At 53.7% G+C, this 16601-nt stretch overlaps 33 non-coding genes across 33 annotated transcripts; all 33 read right to left on the bottom strand.

Moving 5' to 3' along the window:
• Positions 1 to 88: 88 nt before the first annotated feature.
• On the bottom strand, positions 89 to 160 carry Trnah-gug (transfer RNA histidin (anticodon GUG)). Its single transcript has one exon. It is a non-coding gene; the product is annotated as a tRNA-His (tRNA).
• A 392-nt stretch (positions 161 to 552) lies between these two features.
• Trnae-cuc (transfer RNA glutamic acid (anticodon CUC)) lies at positions 553 to 624 on the bottom strand. Its single transcript has one exon. It is a non-coding gene; the product is annotated as a tRNA-Glu (tRNA).
• Positions 625 to 1069: 445 nt separating this feature from the next.
• On the bottom strand, positions 1070 to 1151 carry Trnal-uag (transfer RNA leucine (anticodon UAG)). Its single transcript has one exon. It is a non-coding gene; the product is annotated as a tRNA-Leu (tRNA).
• Positions 1152 to 1604: 453 nt separating this feature from the next.
• Trnah-gug (transfer RNA histidin (anticodon GUG)) lies at positions 1605 to 1676 on the bottom strand. Its single transcript has one exon. It is a non-coding gene; the product is annotated as a tRNA-His (tRNA).
• A 391-nt stretch (positions 1677 to 2067) lies between these two features.
• Positions 2068 to 2139, bottom strand: Trnae-cuc (transfer RNA glutamic acid (anticodon CUC)). The gene has a single exon. It is a non-coding gene; the product is annotated as a tRNA-Glu (tRNA).
• Positions 2140 to 2584: 445 nt separating this feature from the next.
• On the bottom strand, positions 2585 to 2666 carry Trnal-uag (transfer RNA leucine (anticodon UAG)). The gene has a single exon. It is a non-coding gene; the product is annotated as a tRNA-Leu (tRNA).
• Positions 2667 to 3119: 453 nt separating this feature from the next.
• Trnah-gug (transfer RNA histidin (anticodon GUG)) lies at positions 3120 to 3191 on the bottom strand. The gene has a single exon. It is a non-coding gene; the product is annotated as a tRNA-His (tRNA).
• Positions 3192 to 3582: 391 nt separating this feature from the next.
• On the bottom strand, positions 3583 to 3654 carry Trnae-cuc (transfer RNA glutamic acid (anticodon CUC)). The gene has a single exon. It is a non-coding gene; the product is annotated as a tRNA-Glu (tRNA).
• Positions 3655 to 4099: 445 nt separating this feature from the next.
• Positions 4100 to 4181, bottom strand: Trnal-uag (transfer RNA leucine (anticodon UAG)). Its single transcript has one exon. It is a non-coding gene; the product is annotated as a tRNA-Leu (tRNA).
• Positions 4182 to 4634: 453 nt separating this feature from the next.
• Trnah-gug (transfer RNA histidin (anticodon GUG)) lies at positions 4635 to 4706 on the bottom strand. The gene has a single exon. It is a non-coding gene; the product is annotated as a tRNA-His (tRNA).
• A 391-nt stretch (positions 4707 to 5097) lies between these two features.
• On the bottom strand, positions 5098 to 5169 carry Trnae-cuc (transfer RNA glutamic acid (anticodon CUC)). Its single transcript has one exon. It is a non-coding gene; the product is annotated as a tRNA-Glu (tRNA).
• Positions 5170 to 5614: 445 nt separating this feature from the next.
• Positions 5615 to 5696, bottom strand: Trnal-uag (transfer RNA leucine (anticodon UAG)). Its single transcript has one exon. It is a non-coding gene; the product is annotated as a tRNA-Leu (tRNA).
• Positions 5697 to 6149: 453 nt separating this feature from the next.
• Trnah-gug (transfer RNA histidin (anticodon GUG)) lies at positions 6150 to 6221 on the bottom strand. Its single transcript has one exon. It is a non-coding gene; the product is annotated as a tRNA-His (tRNA).
• A 391-nt stretch (positions 6222 to 6612) lies between these two features.
• Trnae-cuc (transfer RNA glutamic acid (anticodon CUC)) lies at positions 6613 to 6684 on the bottom strand. The gene has a single exon. It is a non-coding gene; the product is annotated as a tRNA-Glu (tRNA).
• A 445-nt stretch (positions 6685 to 7129) lies between these two features.
• Positions 7130 to 7211, bottom strand: Trnal-uag (transfer RNA leucine (anticodon UAG)). The gene has a single exon. It is a non-coding gene; the product is annotated as a tRNA-Leu (tRNA).
• A 453-nt stretch (positions 7212 to 7664) lies between these two features.
• Positions 7665 to 7736, bottom strand: Trnah-gug (transfer RNA histidin (anticodon GUG)). Its single transcript has one exon. It is a non-coding gene; the product is annotated as a tRNA-His (tRNA).
• A 392-nt stretch (positions 7737 to 8128) lies between these two features.
• On the bottom strand, positions 8129 to 8200 carry Trnae-cuc (transfer RNA glutamic acid (anticodon CUC)). The gene has a single exon. It is a non-coding gene; the product is annotated as a tRNA-Glu (tRNA).
• Positions 8201 to 8645: 445 nt separating this feature from the next.
• On the bottom strand, positions 8646 to 8727 carry Trnal-uag (transfer RNA leucine (anticodon UAG)). The gene has a single exon. It is a non-coding gene; the product is annotated as a tRNA-Leu (tRNA).
• A 453-nt stretch (positions 8728 to 9180) lies between these two features.
• On the bottom strand, positions 9181 to 9252 carry Trnah-gug (transfer RNA histidin (anticodon GUG)). The gene has a single exon. It is a non-coding gene; the product is annotated as a tRNA-His (tRNA).
• Positions 9253 to 9644: 392 nt separating this feature from the next.
• On the bottom strand, positions 9645 to 9716 carry Trnae-cuc (transfer RNA glutamic acid (anticodon CUC)). The gene has a single exon. It is a non-coding gene; the product is annotated as a tRNA-Glu (tRNA).
• Positions 9717 to 10161: 445 nt separating this feature from the next.
• On the bottom strand, positions 10162 to 10243 carry Trnal-uag (transfer RNA leucine (anticodon UAG)). Its single transcript has one exon. It is a non-coding gene; the product is annotated as a tRNA-Leu (tRNA).
• A 453-nt stretch (positions 10244 to 10696) lies between these two features.
• Positions 10697 to 10768, bottom strand: Trnah-gug (transfer RNA histidin (anticodon GUG)). The gene has a single exon. It is a non-coding gene; the product is annotated as a tRNA-His (tRNA).
• Positions 10769 to 11159: 391 nt separating this feature from the next.
• Trnae-cuc (transfer RNA glutamic acid (anticodon CUC)) lies at positions 11160 to 11231 on the bottom strand. The gene has a single exon. It is a non-coding gene; the product is annotated as a tRNA-Glu (tRNA).
• Positions 11232 to 11676: 445 nt separating this feature from the next.
• Positions 11677 to 11758, bottom strand: Trnal-uag (transfer RNA leucine (anticodon UAG)). Its single transcript has one exon. It is a non-coding gene; the product is annotated as a tRNA-Leu (tRNA).
• A 453-nt stretch (positions 11759 to 12211) lies between these two features.
• Positions 12212 to 12283, bottom strand: Trnah-gug (transfer RNA histidin (anticodon GUG)). The gene has a single exon. It is a non-coding gene; the product is annotated as a tRNA-His (tRNA).
• Positions 12284 to 12674: 391 nt separating this feature from the next.
• On the bottom strand, positions 12675 to 12746 carry Trnae-cuc (transfer RNA glutamic acid (anticodon CUC)). Its single transcript has one exon. It is a non-coding gene; the product is annotated as a tRNA-Glu (tRNA).
• A 445-nt stretch (positions 12747 to 13191) lies between these two features.
• Trnal-uag (transfer RNA leucine (anticodon UAG)) lies at positions 13192 to 13273 on the bottom strand. The gene has a single exon. It is a non-coding gene; the product is annotated as a tRNA-Leu (tRNA).
• A 453-nt stretch (positions 13274 to 13726) lies between these two features.
• Trnah-gug (transfer RNA histidin (anticodon GUG)) lies at positions 13727 to 13798 on the bottom strand. Its single transcript has one exon. It is a non-coding gene; the product is annotated as a tRNA-His (tRNA).
• Positions 13799 to 14189: 391 nt separating this feature from the next.
• Positions 14190 to 14261, bottom strand: Trnae-cuc (transfer RNA glutamic acid (anticodon CUC)). The gene has a single exon. It is a non-coding gene; the product is annotated as a tRNA-Glu (tRNA).
• A 445-nt stretch (positions 14262 to 14706) lies between these two features.
• Positions 14707 to 14788, bottom strand: Trnal-uag (transfer RNA leucine (anticodon UAG)). Its single transcript has one exon. It is a non-coding gene; the product is annotated as a tRNA-Leu (tRNA).
• Positions 14789 to 15241: 453 nt separating this feature from the next.
• Positions 15242 to 15313, bottom strand: Trnah-gug (transfer RNA histidin (anticodon GUG)). The gene has a single exon. It is a non-coding gene; the product is annotated as a tRNA-His (tRNA).
• Positions 15314 to 15704: 391 nt separating this feature from the next.
• On the bottom strand, positions 15705 to 15776 carry Trnae-cuc (transfer RNA glutamic acid (anticodon CUC)). Its single transcript has one exon. It is a non-coding gene; the product is annotated as a tRNA-Glu (tRNA).
• Positions 15777 to 16221: 445 nt separating this feature from the next.
• Positions 16222 to 16303, bottom strand: Trnal-uag (transfer RNA leucine (anticodon UAG)). The gene has a single exon. It is a non-coding gene; the product is annotated as a tRNA-Leu (tRNA).
• Positions 16304 to 16601: the final 298 nt, after the last annotated feature.

Genomic DNA, 16601 nt, shown 5'->3' with positions numbered 1-16601 from the left:
ACGAGTGAAAAACCAAGGAAGCACTGTGATTTCGGTTACTCGTGCACTATCGTCAATGCAACGGCAGCAAGGAGAAACTTTCAAAAATTGCCGTGACCAGGATTCGAACCTGGGTTATTGCGGCCACAACGCAATGTCCTAACCACTAGACGATCACGGCCATGGCCACGGAGGCGCCCACGGAAGCAGCTGGCTGGAATGCAAGTGTCGATACACAGCAAAGCCTAAGCCTAGGCCAAGGTGTACGCCACAGCAGTGGCAGACACGGTCTCCATCACATGCATGCGAGCAAATGAACGTGCCTGCGCTGTCAGTACACTAACTACAGTGGTTAGCTGCATCCACCTCCGTGGCAATGTGTTGCAGACCTCCAAGCCTCTTGACAACAGGTACCGGTATGTGGCTGGATAACAAGTGGATAGACGCCGCATCTCTCTCGCCGTCAGGTGTTGCAACGAATCATACTTAACGTGGCTTTGTGCACGCGTCAGCGTAGCGTCAGTCGAGCAAAGTCGAGACAAGTCGCATAAGAGGAGCAACAAAAACGCGCACTTCCGGTACCGGGAATCGAACCCGGGCCTCCTGGGTGAGAGCCAGGTATCCTAGCCACTAGACCACACCGGATAACGACGGCAGCGCTCCTCCAGCGAACGCAGCAGCAACCCACGGTTAATCGACGACAAGTGTAAAAAAATCCACTCTCTCGCGTTATAGAGCGGCGTGCTCCGGACGCATTTCGTGGAGACGAACGCCAGCAATGATGAGAGCAAAAGGCGCCTACAAATCCTGTCGTTGCACCACGCACTGTTCTACGACAATTCACGAAACAGACGCTCACGCCTTGTTGTGCCGTTTTCTTTGCGGGCAATGAGTGCAGCTGTCTACGACACAGGCAACATTACACGTTTGGCACCTGTGGGTTTGGAACCCACGCCTCCAAAGAGACTGGTGCCTGATACCAGCGCCTTAGACCGCTCGGCCACGCTACCTACACAACACGCGCGTCACAAGAGCTGCGTCCTACCCCACGAGAACACACCGCATCGGCACAAAAATGAGACGTCAAAATTGGCAACGGTGGGATTCGAACCCACGCCTCCGAAAAGACTGGTGCCTAAAACCAGCGCCTTAGACCGCTCGGCCACGTTACCGTTGGAGCAGCAGCGGCAAAACGTTTCATTTGTACTACAAAGGTCACTTCGAAATGGAAGTATCTTGGCAATCGCCGTGCCATGTCCACTGGAAGCATCTCTTTAGGCCATCCACAACAAGAAAGTGCCGTGCCCGCCGTATGGTAGCGACGCCACTTGTCTGTAGCTGTCGCAGTTAAGGAGACAGCATCAAGAGACGTTTTCGTGCCGTGACCATGTTTCGAAACCTGGGCTTTCCGTAACCACTAAAGTATCATAGCTGTACCTGTCGGGCGGAGCTAGAATGTTCCATGTAACAGACATATGTGAGCTCAAGAAGGTTGCACTTGTGATGAAGTGGTAGTACGGACTGCGGCCTGCGGAACACGAGTGAAAAACCAAGGAAGCACTGTGATTTCGGGTACTCGTGCACTATCGTCAATGCAACGGCAGCAACGAGAAACTTTCAAAAATTGCCGTGACCAGGATTCGAACCTGGGTTATTGCGGCCACAACGCAATGTCCTAACCACTAGACGATCACGGCCATGGCCACGGAGGCGCCCACGGAAGCAGCTGGCTGGAATGCAAGTGTCGATACACAGCAAAGCCTAAGCCTAGGCCAAGGTGTACGCCACAGCAGTGGCAGACACGGTCTCCATCACATGCATGCGAGCTAATGAACGTGCCTGCGCTGTCAGTACACTAACTACAGTGGTTAGCTGCATCCACCTCCGTGGCAATGTGTTGCAGACCTCCAAGCCTCTTGACAACAGGTACCGGTATGTGGCTGGATAACAAGTGGATAGACGCCCATCTCTCTCGCCGTCAGGTGTTGCAACGAATCATACTTAACGTGGCTTTGTGCACGCGTCAGCGTAGCGTCAGTCGAGCAAAGTCGAGACAAGTCGCATAAGAGGAGCAACAAAAACGCGCACTTCCGGTACCGGGAATCGAACCCGGGCCTCCTGGGTGAGAGCCAGGTATCCTAGCCACTAGACCACACCGGATAACGACGGCAGCGCTCCTCCAGCGAACGCAGCAGCAACCCACGGTTAATCGACGACAAGTGTAAAAAAATCCACTCTCTCGCGTTATAGAGCGGCGTGCTCCGGACGCATTTCGTGGAGACGAACGCCAGCAATGATGAGAGCAAAAGGCGCCTACAAATCCTGTCGTTGCACCACGCACTGTTCTACGACAATTCACGAAACAGACGCTCACGCCTTGTTGTGCCGTTTTCTTTGCGGGCAATGAGTGCAGCTGTCTACGACACAGGCAACATTACACGTTTGGCACCTGTGGGTTTGGAACCCACGCCTCCAAAGAGACTGGTGCCTGATACCAGCGCCTTAGACCGCTCGGCCACGCTACCTACACAACACGCGCGTCACAAGAGCTGCGTCCTACCCCACGAGAACACACCGCATCGGCACAAAAATGAGACGTCAAAATTGGCAACGGTGGGATTCGAACCCACGCCTCCGAAAAGACTGGTGCCTAAAACCAGCGCCTTAGACCGCTCGGCCACGTTACCGTTGGAGCAGCAGCGGCAAAACGTTTCATTTGTACTACAAAGGTCACTTCGAAATGGAAGTATCTTGGCAATCGCCGTGCCATGTCCACTGGAAGCATCTCTTTAGGCCATCCACAACAAGAAAGTGCCGTGCCCGCCGTATGGTAGCGACGCCACTTGTCTGTAGCTGTCGCAGTTAAGGAGACAGCATCAAGAGACGTTTTCGTGCCGTGACCATGTTTCGAAACCTGGGCTTTCCGTAACCACTAAAGTATCATAGCTGTACCTGTCGGGCGGAGCTAGAATGTTCCATGTAACAGACATATGTGAGCTCAAGAAGGTTGCACTTGTGATGAAGTGGTAGTACGGACTGCGGCCTGCGGAACACGAGTGAAAAACCAAGGAAGCACTGTGATTTCGGGTACTCGTGCACTATCGTCAATGCAACGGCAGCAACGAGAAACTTTCAAAAATTGCCGTGACCAGGATTCGAACCTGGGTTATTGCGGCCACAACGCAATGTCCTAACCACTAGACGATCACGGCCATGGCCACGGAGGCGCCCACGGAAGCAGCTGGCTGGAATGCAAGTGTCGATACACAGCAAAGCCTAAGCCTAGGCCAAGGTGTACGCCACAGCAGTGGCAGACACGGTCTCCATCACATGCATGCGAGCTAATGAACGTGCCTGCGCTGTCAGTACACTAACTACAGTGGTTAGCTGCATCCACCTCCGTGGCAATGTGTTGCAGACCTCCAAGCCTCTTGACAACAGGTACCGGTATGTGGCTGGATAACAAGTGGATAGACGCCCATCTCTCTCGCCGTCAGGTGTTGCAACGAATCATACTTAACGTGGCTTTGTGCACGCGTCAGCGTAGCGTCAGTCGAGCAAAGTCGAGACAAGTCGCATAAGAGGAGCAACAAAAACGCGCACTTCCGGTACCGGGAATCGAACCCGGGCCTCCTGGGTGAGAGCCAGGTATCCTAGCCACTAGACCACACCGGATAACGACGGCAGCGCTCCTCCAGCGAACGCAGCAGCAACCCACGGTTAATCGACGACAAGTGTAAAAAAATCCACTCTCTCGCGTTATAGAGCGGCGTGCTCCGGACGCATTTCGTGGAGACGAACGCCAGCAATGATGAGAGCAAAAGGCGCCTACAAATCCTGTCGTTGCACCACGCACTGTTCTACGACAATTCACGAAACAGACGCTCACGCCTTGTTGTGCCGTTTTCTTTGCGGGCAATGAGTGCAGCTGTCTACGACACAGGCAACATTACACGTTTGGCACCTGTGGGTTTGGAACCCACGCCTCCAAAGAGACTGGTGCCTGATACCAGCGCCTTAGACCGCTCGGCCACGCTACCTACACAACACGCGCGTCACAAGAGCTGCGTCCTACCCCACGAGAACACACCGCATCGGCACAAAAATGAGACGTCAAAATTGGCAACGGTGGGATTCGAACCCACGCCTCCGAAAAGACTGGTGCCTAAAACCAGCGCCTTAGACCGCTCGGCCACGTTACCGTTGGAGCAGCAGCGGCAAAACGTTTCATTTGTACTACAAAGGTCACTTCGAAATGGAAGTATCTTGGCAATCGCCGTGCCATGTCCACTGGAAGCATCTCTTTAGGCCATCCACAACAAGAAAGTGCCGTGCCCGCCGTATGGTAGCGACGCCACTTGTCTGTAGCTGTCGCAGTTAAGGAGACAGCATCAAGAGACGTTTTCGTGCCGTGACCATGTTTCGAAACCTGGGCTTTCCGTAACCACTAAAGTATCATAGCTGTACCTGTCGGGCGGAGCTAGAATGTTCCATGTAACAGACATATGTGAGCTCAAGAAGGTTGCACTTGTGATGAAGTGGTAGTACGGACTGCGGCCTGCGGAACACGAGTGAAAAACCAAGGAAGCACTGTGATTTCGGGTACTCGTGCACTATCGTCAATGCAACGGCAGCAAGGAGAAACTTTCAAAAATTGCCGTGACCAGGATTCGAACCTGGGTTATTGCGGCCACAACGCAATGTCCTAACCACTAGACGATCACGGCCATGGCCACGGAGGCGCCCACGGAAGCAGCTGGCTGGAATGCAAGTGTCGATACACAGCAAAGCCTAAGCCTAGGCCAAGGTGTACGCCACAGCAGTGGCAGACACGGTCTCCATCACATGCATGCGAGCTAATGAACGTGCCTGCGCTGTCAGTACACTAACTACAGTGGTTAGCTGCATCCACCTCCGTGGCAATGTGTTGCAGACCTCCAAGCCTCTTGACAACAGGTACCGGTATGTGGCTGGATAACAAGTGGATAGACGCCCATCTCTCTCGCCGTCAGGTGTTGCAACGAATCATACTTAACGTGGCTTTGTGCACGCGTCAGCGTAGCGTCAGTCGAGCAAAGTCGAGACAAGTCGCATAAGAGGAGCAACAAAAACGCGCACTTCCGGTACCGGGAATCGAACCCGGGCCTCCTGGGTGAGAGCCAGGTATCCTAGCCACTAGACCACACCGGATAACGACGGCAGCGCTCCTCCAGCGAACGCAGCAGCAACCCACGGTTAATCGACGACAAGTGTAAAAAAATCCACTCTCTCGCGTTATAGAGCGGCGTGCTCCGGACGCATTTCGTGGAGACGAACGCCAGCAATGATGAGAGCAAAAGGCGCCTACAAATCCTGTCGTTGCACCACGCACTGTTCTACGACAATTCACGAAACAGACGCTCACGCCTTGTTGTGCCGTTTTCTTTGCGGGCAATGAGTGCAGCTGTCTACGACACAGGCAACATTACACGTTTGGCACCTGTGGGTTTGGAACCCACGCCTCCAAAGAGACTGGTGCCTGATACCAGCGCCTTAGACCGCTCGGCCACGCTACCTACACAACACGCGCGTCACAAGAGCTGCGTCCTACCCCACGAGAACACACCGCATCGGCACAAAAATGAGACGTCAAAATTGGCAACGGTGGGATTCGAACCCACGCCTCCGAAAAGACTGGTGCCTAAAACCAGCGCCTTAGACCGCTCGGCCACGTTACCGTTGGAGCAGCAGCGGCAAAACGTTTCATTTGTACTACAAAGGTCACTTCGAAATGGAAGTATCTTGGCAATCGCCGTGCCATGTCCACTGGAAGCATCTCTTTAGGCCATCCACAACAAGAAAGTGCCGTGCCCGCCGTATGGTAGCGACGCCACTTGTCTGTAGCTGTCGCAGTTAAGGAGACAGCATCAAGAGACGTTTTCGTGCCGTGACCATGTTTCGAAACCTGGGCTTTCCGTAACCACTAAAGTATCATAGCTGTACCTGTCGGGCGGAGCTAGAATGTTCCATGTAACAGACATATGTGAGCTCAAGAAGGTTGCACTTGTGATGAAGTGGTAGTACGGACTGCGGCCTGCGGAACACGAGTGAAAAACCAAGGAAGCACTGTGATTTCGGGTACTCGTGCACTATCGTCAATGCAACGGCAGCAAGGAGAAACTTTCAAAAATTGCCGTGACCAGGATTCGAACCTGGGTTATTGCGGCCACAACGCAATGTCCTAACCACTAGACGATCACGGCCATGGCCACGGAGGCGCCCACGGAAGCAGCTGGCTGGAATGCAAGTGTCGATACACAGCAAAGCCTAAGCCTAGGCCAAGGTGTACGCCACAGCAGTGGCAGACACGGTCTCCATCACATGCATGCGAGCTAATGAACGTGCCTGCGCTGTCAGTACACTAACTACAGTGGTTAGCTGCATCCACCTCCGTGGCAATGTGTTGCAGACCTCCAAGCCTCTTGACAACAGGTACCGGTATGTGGCTGGATAACAAGTGGATAGACGCCCATCTCTCTCGCCGTCAGGTGTTGCAACGAATCATACTTAACGTGGCTTTGTGCACGCGTCAGCGTAGCGTCAGTCGAGCAAAGTCGAGACAAGTCGCATAAGAGGAGCAACAAAAACGCGCACTTCCGGTACCGGGAATCGAACCCGGGCCTCCTGGGTGAGAGCCAGGTATCCTAGCCACTAGACCACACCGGAAAACGACGGCAGCGCTCCTCCAGCGAACGCAGCAGCAACCCACGGTTAATCGACGACAAGTGTAAAAAAATCCACTCTCTCGCGTTATAGAGCGGCGTGCTCCGGACGCATTTCGTGGAGACGAACGCCAGCAATGATGAGAGCAAAAGGCGCCTACAAATCCTGTCGTTGCACCACGCACTGTTCTACGACAATTCACGAAACAGACGCTCACGCCTTGTTGTGCCGTTTTCTTTGCGGGCAATGAGTGCAGCTGTCTACGACACAGGCAACATTACACGTTTGGCACCTGTGGGTTTGGAACCCACGCCTCCAAAGAGACTGGTGCCTGATACCAGCGCCTTAGACCGCTCGGCCACGCTACCTACACAACACGCGCGTCACAAGAGCTGCGTCCTACCCCACGAGAACACACCGCATCGGCACAAAAATGAGACGTCAAAATTGGCAACGGTGGGATTCGAACCCACGCCTCCGAAAAGACTGGTGCCTAAAACCAGCGCCTTAGACCGCTCGGCCACGTTACCGTTGGAGCAGCAGCGGCAAAACGTTTCATTTGTACTACAAAGGTCACTTCGAAATGGAAGTATCTTGGCAATCGCCGTGCCATGTCCACTGGAAGCATCTCTTTAGGCCATCCACAACAAGAAAGTGCCGTGCCCGCCGTATGGTAGCGACGCCACTTGTCTGTAGCTGTCGCAGTTAAGGAGACAGCATCAAGAGACGTTTTCGTGCCGTGACCATGTTTCGAAACCTGGGCTTTCCGTAACCACTAAAGTATCATAGCTGTACCTGTCGGGCGGAGCTAGAATGTTCCATGTAACAGACATATGTGAGCTCAAGAAGGTTGCACTTGTGATGAAGTGGTAGTACGGACTGCGGCCTGCGGAACACGAGTGAAAAACCAAGGAAGCACTGTGATTTCGGGTACTCGTGCACTATCGTCAATGCAACGGCAGCAAGGAGAAACTTTCAAAAATTGCCGTGACCAGGATTCGAACCTGGGTTATTGCGGCCACAACGCAATGTCCTAACCACTAGACGATCACGGCCATGGCCACGGAGGCGCCCACGGAAGCAGCTGGCTGGAATGCAAGTGTCGATACACAGCAAAGCCTAAGCCTAGGCCAAGGTGTACGCCACAGCAGTGGCAGACACGGTCTCCATCACATGCATGCGAGCAAATGAACGTGCCTGCGCTGTCAGTACACTAACTACAGTGGTTAGCTGCATCCACCTCCGTGGCAATGTGTTGCAGACCTCCAAGCCTCTTGACAACAGGTACCGGTATGTGGCTGGATAACAAGTGGATAGACGCCGCATCTCTCTCGCCGTCAGGTGTTGCAACGAATCATACTTAACGTGGCTTTGTGCACGCGTCAGCGTAGCGTCAGTCGAGCAAAGTCGAGACAAGTCGCATAAGAGGAGCAACAAAAACGCGCACTTCCGGTACCGGGAATCGAACCCGGGCCTCCTGGGTGAGAGCCAGGTATCCTAGCCACTAGACCACACCGGATAACGACGGCAGCGCTCCTCCAGCGAACGCAGCAGCAACCCACGGTTAATCGACGACAAGTGTAAAAAAATCCACTCTCTCGCGTTATAGAGCGGCGTGCTCCGGACGCATTTCGTGGAGACGAACGCCAGCAATGATGAGAGCAAAAGGCGCCTACAAATCCTGTCGTTGCACCACGCACTGTTCTACGACAATTCACGAAACAGACGCTCACGCCTTGTTGTGCCGTTTTCTTTGCGGGCAATGAGTGCAGCTGTCTACGACACAGGCAACATTACACGTTTGGCACCTGTGGGTTTGGAACCCACGCCTCCAAAGAGACTGGTGCCTGATACCAGCGCCTTAGACCGCTCGGCCACGCTACCTACACAACACGCGCGTCACAAGAGCTGCGTCCTACCCCACGAGAACACACCGCATCGGCACAAAAATGAGACGTCAAAATTGGCAACGGTGGGATTCGAACCCACGCCTCCGAAAAGACTGGTGCCTAAAACCAGCGCCTTAGACCGCTCGGCCACGTTACCGTTGGAGCAGCAGCGGCAAAACATTTCATTTGTACTACAAAGGTCACTTCGAAATGGAAGTATCTTGGCAATCGCCGTGCCATGTCCACTGGAAGCATCTCTTTAGGCCATCCACAACAAGAAAGTGCCGTGCCCGCCGTATGGTAGCGACGCCACTTGTCTGTAGCTGTCGCAGTTAAGGAGACAGCATCAAGAGACGTTTTCGTGCCGTGACCATGTTTCGAAACCTGGGCTTTCCGTAACCACTAAAGTATCATAGCTGTACCTGTCGGGCGGAGCTAGAATGTTCCATGTAACAGACATATGTGAGCTCAAGAAGGTTGCACTTGTGATGAAGTGGTAGTACGGACTGCGGCCTGCGGAACACGAGTGAAAAACCAAGGAAGCACTGTGATTTCGGGTACTCGTGCACTATCGTCAATGCAACGGCAGCAAGGAGAAACTTTCAAAAATTGCCGTGACCAGGATTCGAACCTGGGTTATTGCGGCCACAACGCAATGTCCTAACCACTAGACGATCACGGCCATGGCCACGGAGGCGCCCACGGAAGCAGCTGGCTGGAATGCAAGTGTCGATACACAGCAAAGCCTAAGCCTAGGCCAAGGTGTACGCCACAGCAGTGGCAGACACGGTCTCCATCACATGCATGCGAGCAAATGAACGTGCCTGCGCTGTCAGTACACTAACTACAGTGGTTAGCTGCATCCACCTCCGTGGCAATGTGTTGCAGACCTCCAAGCCTCTTGACAACAGGTACCGGTATGTGGCTGGATAACAAGTGGATAGACGCCGCATCTCTCTCGCCGTCAGGTGTTGCAACGAATCATACTTAACGTGGCTTTGTGCACGCGTCAGCGTAGCGTCAGTCGAGCAAAGTCGAGACAAGTCGCATAAGAGGAGCAACAAAAACGCGCACTTCCGGTACCGGGAATCGAACCCGGGCCTCCTGGGTGAGAGCCAGGTATCCTAGCCACTAGACCACACCGGATAACGACGGCAGCGCTCCTCCAGCGAACGCAGCAGCAACCCACGGTTAATCGACGACAAGTGTAAAAAAATCCACTCTCTCGCGTTATAGAGCGGCGTGCTCCGGACGCATTTCGTGGAGACGAACGCCAGCAATGATGAGAGCAAAAGGCGCCTACAAATCCTGTCGTTGCACCACGCACTGTTCTACGACAATTCACGAAACAGACGCTCACGCCTTGTTGTGCCGTTTTCTTTGCGGGCAATGAGTGCAGCTGTCTACGACACAGGCAACATTACACGTTTGGCACCTGTGGGTTTGGAACCCACGCCTCCAAAGAGACTGGTGCCTGATACCAGCGCCTTAGACCGCTCGGCCACGCTACCTACACAACACGCGCGTCACAAGAGCTGCGTCCTACCCCACGAGAACACACCGCATCGGCACAAAAATGAGACGTCAAAATTGGCAACGGTGGGATTCGAACCCACGCCTCCGAAAAGACTGGTGCCTAAAACCAGCGCCTTAGACCGCTCGGCCACGTTACCGTTGGAGCAGCAGCGGCAAAACGTTTCATTTGTACTACAAAGGTCACTTCGAAATGGAAGTATCTTGGCAATCGCCGTGCCATGTCCACTGGAAGCATCTCTTTAGGCCATCCACAACAAGAAAGTGCCGTGCCCGCCGTATGGTAGCGACGCCACTTGTCTGTAGCTGTCGCAGTTAAGGAGACAGCATCAAGAGACGTTTTCGTGCCGTGACCATGTTTCGAAACCTGGGCTTTCCGTAACCACTAAAGTATCATAGCTGTACCTGTCGGGCGGAGCTAGAATGTTCCATGTAACAGACATATGTGAGCTCAAGAAGGTTGCACTTGTGATGAAGTGGTAGTACGGACTGCGGCCTGCGGAACACGAGTGAAAAACCAAGGAAGCACTGTGATTTCGGGTACTCGTGCACTATCGTCAATGCAACGGCAGCAAGGAGAAACTTTCAAAAATTGCCGTGACCAGGATTCGAACCTGGGTTATTGCGGCCACAACGCAATGTCCTAACCACTAGACGATCACGGCCATGGCCACGGAGGCGCCCACGGAAGCAGCTGGCTGGAATGCAAGTGTCGATACACAGCAAAGCCTAAGCCTAGGCCAAGGTGTACGCCACAGCAGTGGCAGACACGGTCTCCATCACATGCATGCGAGCTAATGAACGTGCCTGCGCTGTCAGTACACTAACTACAGTGGTTAGCTGCATCCACCTCCGTGGCAATGTGTTGCAGACCTCCAAGCCTCTTGACAACAGGTACCGGTATGTGGCTGGATAACAAGTGGATAGACGCCCATCTCTCTCGCCGTCAGGTGTTGCAACGAATCATACTTAACGTGGCTTTGTGCACGCGTCAGCGTAGCGTCAGTCGAGCAAAGTCGAGACAAGTCGCATAAGAGGAGCAACAAAAACGCGCACTTCCGGTACCGGGAATCGAACCCGGGCCTCCTGGGTGAGAGCCAGGTATCCTAGCCACTAGACCACACCGGATAACGACGGCAGCGATCCTCCATCGAACGCAGCAGCAACCCACGGTTAATCGACGACAAGTGTAAAAAAATCCACTCTCTCTCGTTATAGAGCGGCGTGCTCCGGACGCATTTCGTGGAGACGAACGCCAGCAATGATGAGAGCAAAAGGCGCCTACAAATCCTGTCGTTGCACCACGCACTGTTCTACGACAATTCACGAAACAGACGCTCACGCCTTGTTGTGCCGTTTTCTTTGCGGGCAATGAGTGCAGCTGTCTACGACACAGGCAACATTACACGTTTGGCACCTGTGGGTTTGGAACCCACGCCTCCAAAGAGACTGGTGCCTGATACCAGCGCCTTAGACCGCTCGGCCACGCTACCTACACAACACGCGCGTCACAAGAGCTGCGTCCTACCCCACGAGAACACACCGCATCGGCACAAAAATGAGACGTCAAAATTGGCAACGGTGGGATTCGAACCCACGCCTCCGAAAAGACTGGTGCCTAAAACCAGCGCCTTAGACCGCTCGGCCACGTTACCGTTGGAGCAGCAGCGGCAAAACGTTTCATTTGTACTACAAAGGTCACTTCGAAATGGAAGTATCTTGGCAATCGCCGTGCCATGTCCACTGGAAGCATCTCTTTAGGCCATCCACAACAAGAAAGTGCCGTGCCCGCCGTATGGTAGCGACGCCACTTGTCTGTAGCTGTCGCAGTTAAGGAGACAGCATCAAGAGACGTTTTCGTGCCGTGACCATGTTTCGAAACCTGGGCTTTCCGTAACCACTAAAGTATCATAGCTGTACCTGTCGGGCGGAGCTAGAATGTTCCATGTAACAGACATATGTGAGCTCAAGAAGGTTGCACTTGTGATGAAGTGGTAGTACGGACTGCGGCCTGCGGAACACGAGTGAAAAACCAAGGAAGCACTGTGATTTCGGGTACTCGTGCACTATCGTCAATGCAACGGCAGCAAGGAGAAACTTTCAAAAATTGCCGTGACCAGGATTCGAACCTGGGTTATTGCGGCCACAACGCAATGTCCTAACCACTAGACGATCACGGCCATGGCCACGGAGGCGCCCACGGAAGCAGCTGGCTGGAATGCAAGTGTCGATACACAGCAAAGCCTAAGCCTAGGCCAAGGTGTACGCCACAGCAGTGGCAGACACGGTCTCCATCACATGCATGCGAGCTAATGAACGTGCCTGCGCTGTCAGTACACTAACTACAGTGGTTAGCTGCATCCACCTCCGTGGCAATGTGTTGCAGACCTCCAAGCCTCTTGACAACAGGTACCGGTATGTGGCTGGATAACAAGTGGATAGACGCCCATCTCTCTCGCCGTCAGGTGTTGCAACGAATCATACTTAACGTGGCTTTGTGCACGCGTCAGCGTAGCGTCAGTCGAGCAAAGTCGAGACAAGTCGCATAAGAGGAGCAACAAAAACGCGCACTTCCGGTACCGGGAATCGAACCCGGGCCTCCTGGGTGAGAGCCAGGTATCCTAGCCACTAGACCACACCGGATAACGACGGCAGCGCTCCTCCAGCGAACGCAGCAGCAACCCACGGTTAATCGACGACAAGTGTAAAAAAATCCACTCTCTCGCGTTATAGAGCGGCGTGCTCCGGACGCATTTCGTGGAGACGAACGCCAGCAATGATGAGAGCAAAAGGCGCCTACAAATCCTGTCGTTGCACCACGCACTGTTCTACGACAATTCACGAAACAGACGCTCACGCCTTGTTGTGCCGTTTTCTTTGCGGGCAATGAGTGCAGCTGTCTACGACACAGGCAACATTACACGTTTGGCACCTGTGGGTTTGGAACCCACGCCTCCAAAGAGACTGGTGCCTGATACCAGCGCCTTAGACCGCTCGGCCACGCTACCTACACAACACGCGCGTCACAAGAGCTGCGTCCTACCCCACGAGAACACACCGCATCGGCACAAAAATGAGACGTCAAAATTGGCAACGGTGGGATTCGAACCCACGCCTCCGAAAAGACTGGTGCCTAAAACCAGCGCCTTAGACCGCTCGGCCACGTTACCGTTGGAGCAGCAGCGGCAAAACGTTTCATTTGTACTACAAAGGTCACTTCGAAATGGAAGTATCTTGGCAATCGCCGTGCCATGTCCACTGGAAGCATCTCTTTAGGCCATCCACAACAAGAAAGTGCCGTGCCCGCCGTATGGTAGCGACGCCACTTGTCTGTAGCTGTCGCAGTTAAGGAGACAGCATCAAGAGACGTTTTCGTGCCGTGACCATGTTTCGAAACCTGGGCTTTCCGTAACCACTAAAGTATCATAGCTGTACCTGTCGGGCGGAGCTAGAATGTTCCATGTAACAGACATATGTGAGCTCAAGAAGGTTGCACTTGTGATGAAGTGGTAGTACGGACTGCGGCCTGCGGAACACGAGTGAAAAACCAAGGAAGCACTGTGATTTCGGGTACTCGTGCACTATCGTCAATGCAACGGCAGCAAGGAGAAACTTTCAAAAATTGCCGTGACCAGGATTCGAACCTGGGTTATTGCGGCCACAACGCAATGTCCTAACCACTAGACGATCACGGCCATGGCCACGGAGGCGCCCACGGAAGCAGCTGGCTGGAATGCAAGTGTCGATACACAGCAAAGCCTAAGCCTAGGCCAAGGTGTACGCCACAGCAGTGGCAGACACGGTCTCCATCACATGCATGCGAGCTAATGAACGTGCCTGCGCTGTCAGTACACTAACTACAGTGGTTAGCTGCATCCACCTCCGTGGCAATGTGTTGCAGACCTCCAAGCCTCTTGACAACAGGTACCGGTATGTGGCTGGATAACAAGTGGATAGACGCCCATCTCTCTCGCCGTCAGGTGTTGCAACGAATCATACTTAACGTGGCTTTGTGCACGCGTCAGCGTAGCGTCAGTCGAGCAAAGTCGAGACAAGTCGCATAAGAGGAGCAACAAAAACGCGCACTTCCGGTACCGGGAATCGAACCCGGGCCTCCTGGGTGAGAGCCAGGTATCCTAGCCACTAGACCACACCGGATAACGACGGCAGCGATCCTCCATCGAACGCAGCAGCAACCCACGGTTAATCGACGACAAGTGTAAAAAAATCCACTCTCTCTCGTTATAGAGCGGCGTGCTCCGGACGCATTTCGTGGAGACGAACGCCAGCAATGATGAGAGCAAAAGGCGCCTACAAATCCTGTCGTTGCACCACGCACTGTTCTACGACAATTCACGAAACAGACGCTCACGCCTTGTTGTGCCGTTTTCTTTGCGGGCAATGAGTGCAGCTGTCTACGACACAGGCAACATTACACGTTTGGCACCTGTGGGTTTGGAACCCACGCCTCCAAAGAGACTGGTGCCTGATACCAGCGCCTTAGACCGCTCGGCCACGCTACCTACACAACACGCGCGTCACAAGAGCTGCGTCCTACCCCACGAGAACACACCGCATCGGCACAAAAATGAGACGTCAAAATTGGCAACGGTGGGATTCGAACCCACGCCTCCGAAAAGACTGGTGCCTAAAACCAGCGCCTTAGACCGCTCGGCCACGTTACCGTTGGAGCAGCAGCGGCAAAACGTTTCATTTGTACTACAAAGGTCACTTCGAAATGGAAGTATCTTGGCAATCGCCGTGCCATGTCCACTGGAAGCATCTCTTTAGGCCATCCACAACAAGAAAGTGCCGTGCCCGCCGTATGGTAGCGACGCCACTTGTCTGTAGCTGTCGCAGTTAAGGAGACAGCATCAAGAGACGTTTTCGTGCCGTGACCATGTTTCGAAACCTGGGCTTTCCGTAACCACTAAAGTATCATAGCTGTACCTGTCGGGCGGAGCTAGAATGTTCCATGTAACAGACATATGTGAGCTCAAGAAGGTTGCACTTGTGATGAAGTGGTAGTACGGACTGCGGCCTGCGGAACACGAGTGAAAAACCAAGGAAGCACTGTGATTTCGGGTACTCGTGCACTATCGTCAATGCAACGGCAGCAAGGAGAAACTTTCAAAAATTGCCGTGACCAGGATTCGAACCTGGGTTATTGCGGCCACAACGCAATGTCCTAACCACTAGACGATCACGGCCATGGCCACGGAGGCGCCCACGGAAGCAGCTGGCTGGAATGCAAGTGTCGATACACAGCAAAGCCTAAGCCTAGGCCAAGGTGTACGCCACAGCAGTGGCAGACACGGTCTCCATCACATGCATGCGAGCTAATGAACGTGCCTGCGCTGTCAGTACACTAACTACAGTGGTTAGCTGCATCCACCTCCGTGGCAATGTGTTGCAGACCTCCAAGCCTCTTGACAACAGGTACCGGTATGTGGCTGGATAACAAGTGGATAGACGCCCATCTCTCTCGCCGTCAGGTGTTGCAACGAATCATACTTAACGTGGCTTTGTGCACGCGTCAGCGTAGCGTCAGTCGAGCAAAGTCGAGACAAGTCGCATAAGAGGAGCAACAAAAACGCGCACTTCCGGTACCGGGAATCGAACCCGGGCCTCCTGGGTGAGAGCCAGGTATCCTAGCCACTAGACCACACCGGATAACGACGGCAGCGATCCTCCATCGAACGCAGCAGCAACCCACGGTTAATCGACGACAAGTGTAAAAAAATCCACTCTCTCTCGTTATAGAGCGGCGTGCTCCGGACGCATTTCGTGGAGACGAACGCCAGCAATGATGAGAGCAAAAGGCGCCTACAAATCCTGTCGTTGCACCACGCACTGTTCTACGACAATTCACGAAACAGACGCTCACGCCTTGTTGTGCCGTTTTCTTTGCGGGCAATGAGTGCAGCTGTCTACGACACAGGCAACATTACACGTTTGGCACCTGTGGGTTTGGAACCCACGCCTCCAAAGAGACTGGTGCCTGATACCAGCGCCTTAGACCGCTCGGCCACGCTACCTACACAACACGCGCGTCACAAGAGCTGCGTCCTACCCCACGAGAACACACCGCATCGGCACAAAAATGAGACGTCAAAATTGGCAACGGTGGGATTCGAACCCACGCCTCCGAAAAGACTGGTGCCTAAAACCAGCGCCTTAGACCGCTCGGCCACGTTACCGTTGGAGCAGCAGCGGCAAAACGTTTCATTTGTACTACAAAGGTCACTTCGAAATGGAAGTATCTTGGCAATCGCCGTGCCATGTCCACTGGAAGCATCTCTTTAGGCCATCCACAACAAGAAAGTGCCGTGCCCGCCGTATGGTAGCGACGCCACTTGTCTGTAGCTGTCGCAGTTAAGGAGACAGCATCAAGAGACGTTTTCGTGCCGTGACCATGTTTCGAAACCTGGGCTTTCCGTAACCACTAAAGTATCATAGCTGTACCTGTCGGGCGGAGCTAGAATGTTCCATGTAACA

This window comes from Schistocerca gregaria, unplaced genomic scaffold (assembly GCF_023897955.1).
Source record: "Schistocerca gregaria isolate iqSchGreg1 unplaced genomic scaffold, iqSchGreg1.2 ptg000169l, whole genome shotgun sequence".
In the NCBI taxonomy this organism is placed as follows: Eukaryota; Metazoa; Arthropoda; class Insecta; order Orthoptera; family Acrididae; genus Schistocerca; species Schistocerca gregaria.
Note: the sequence above shows the minus strand (reverse complement) of the source record. Positions and strands in the feature narration are given on the sequence as shown.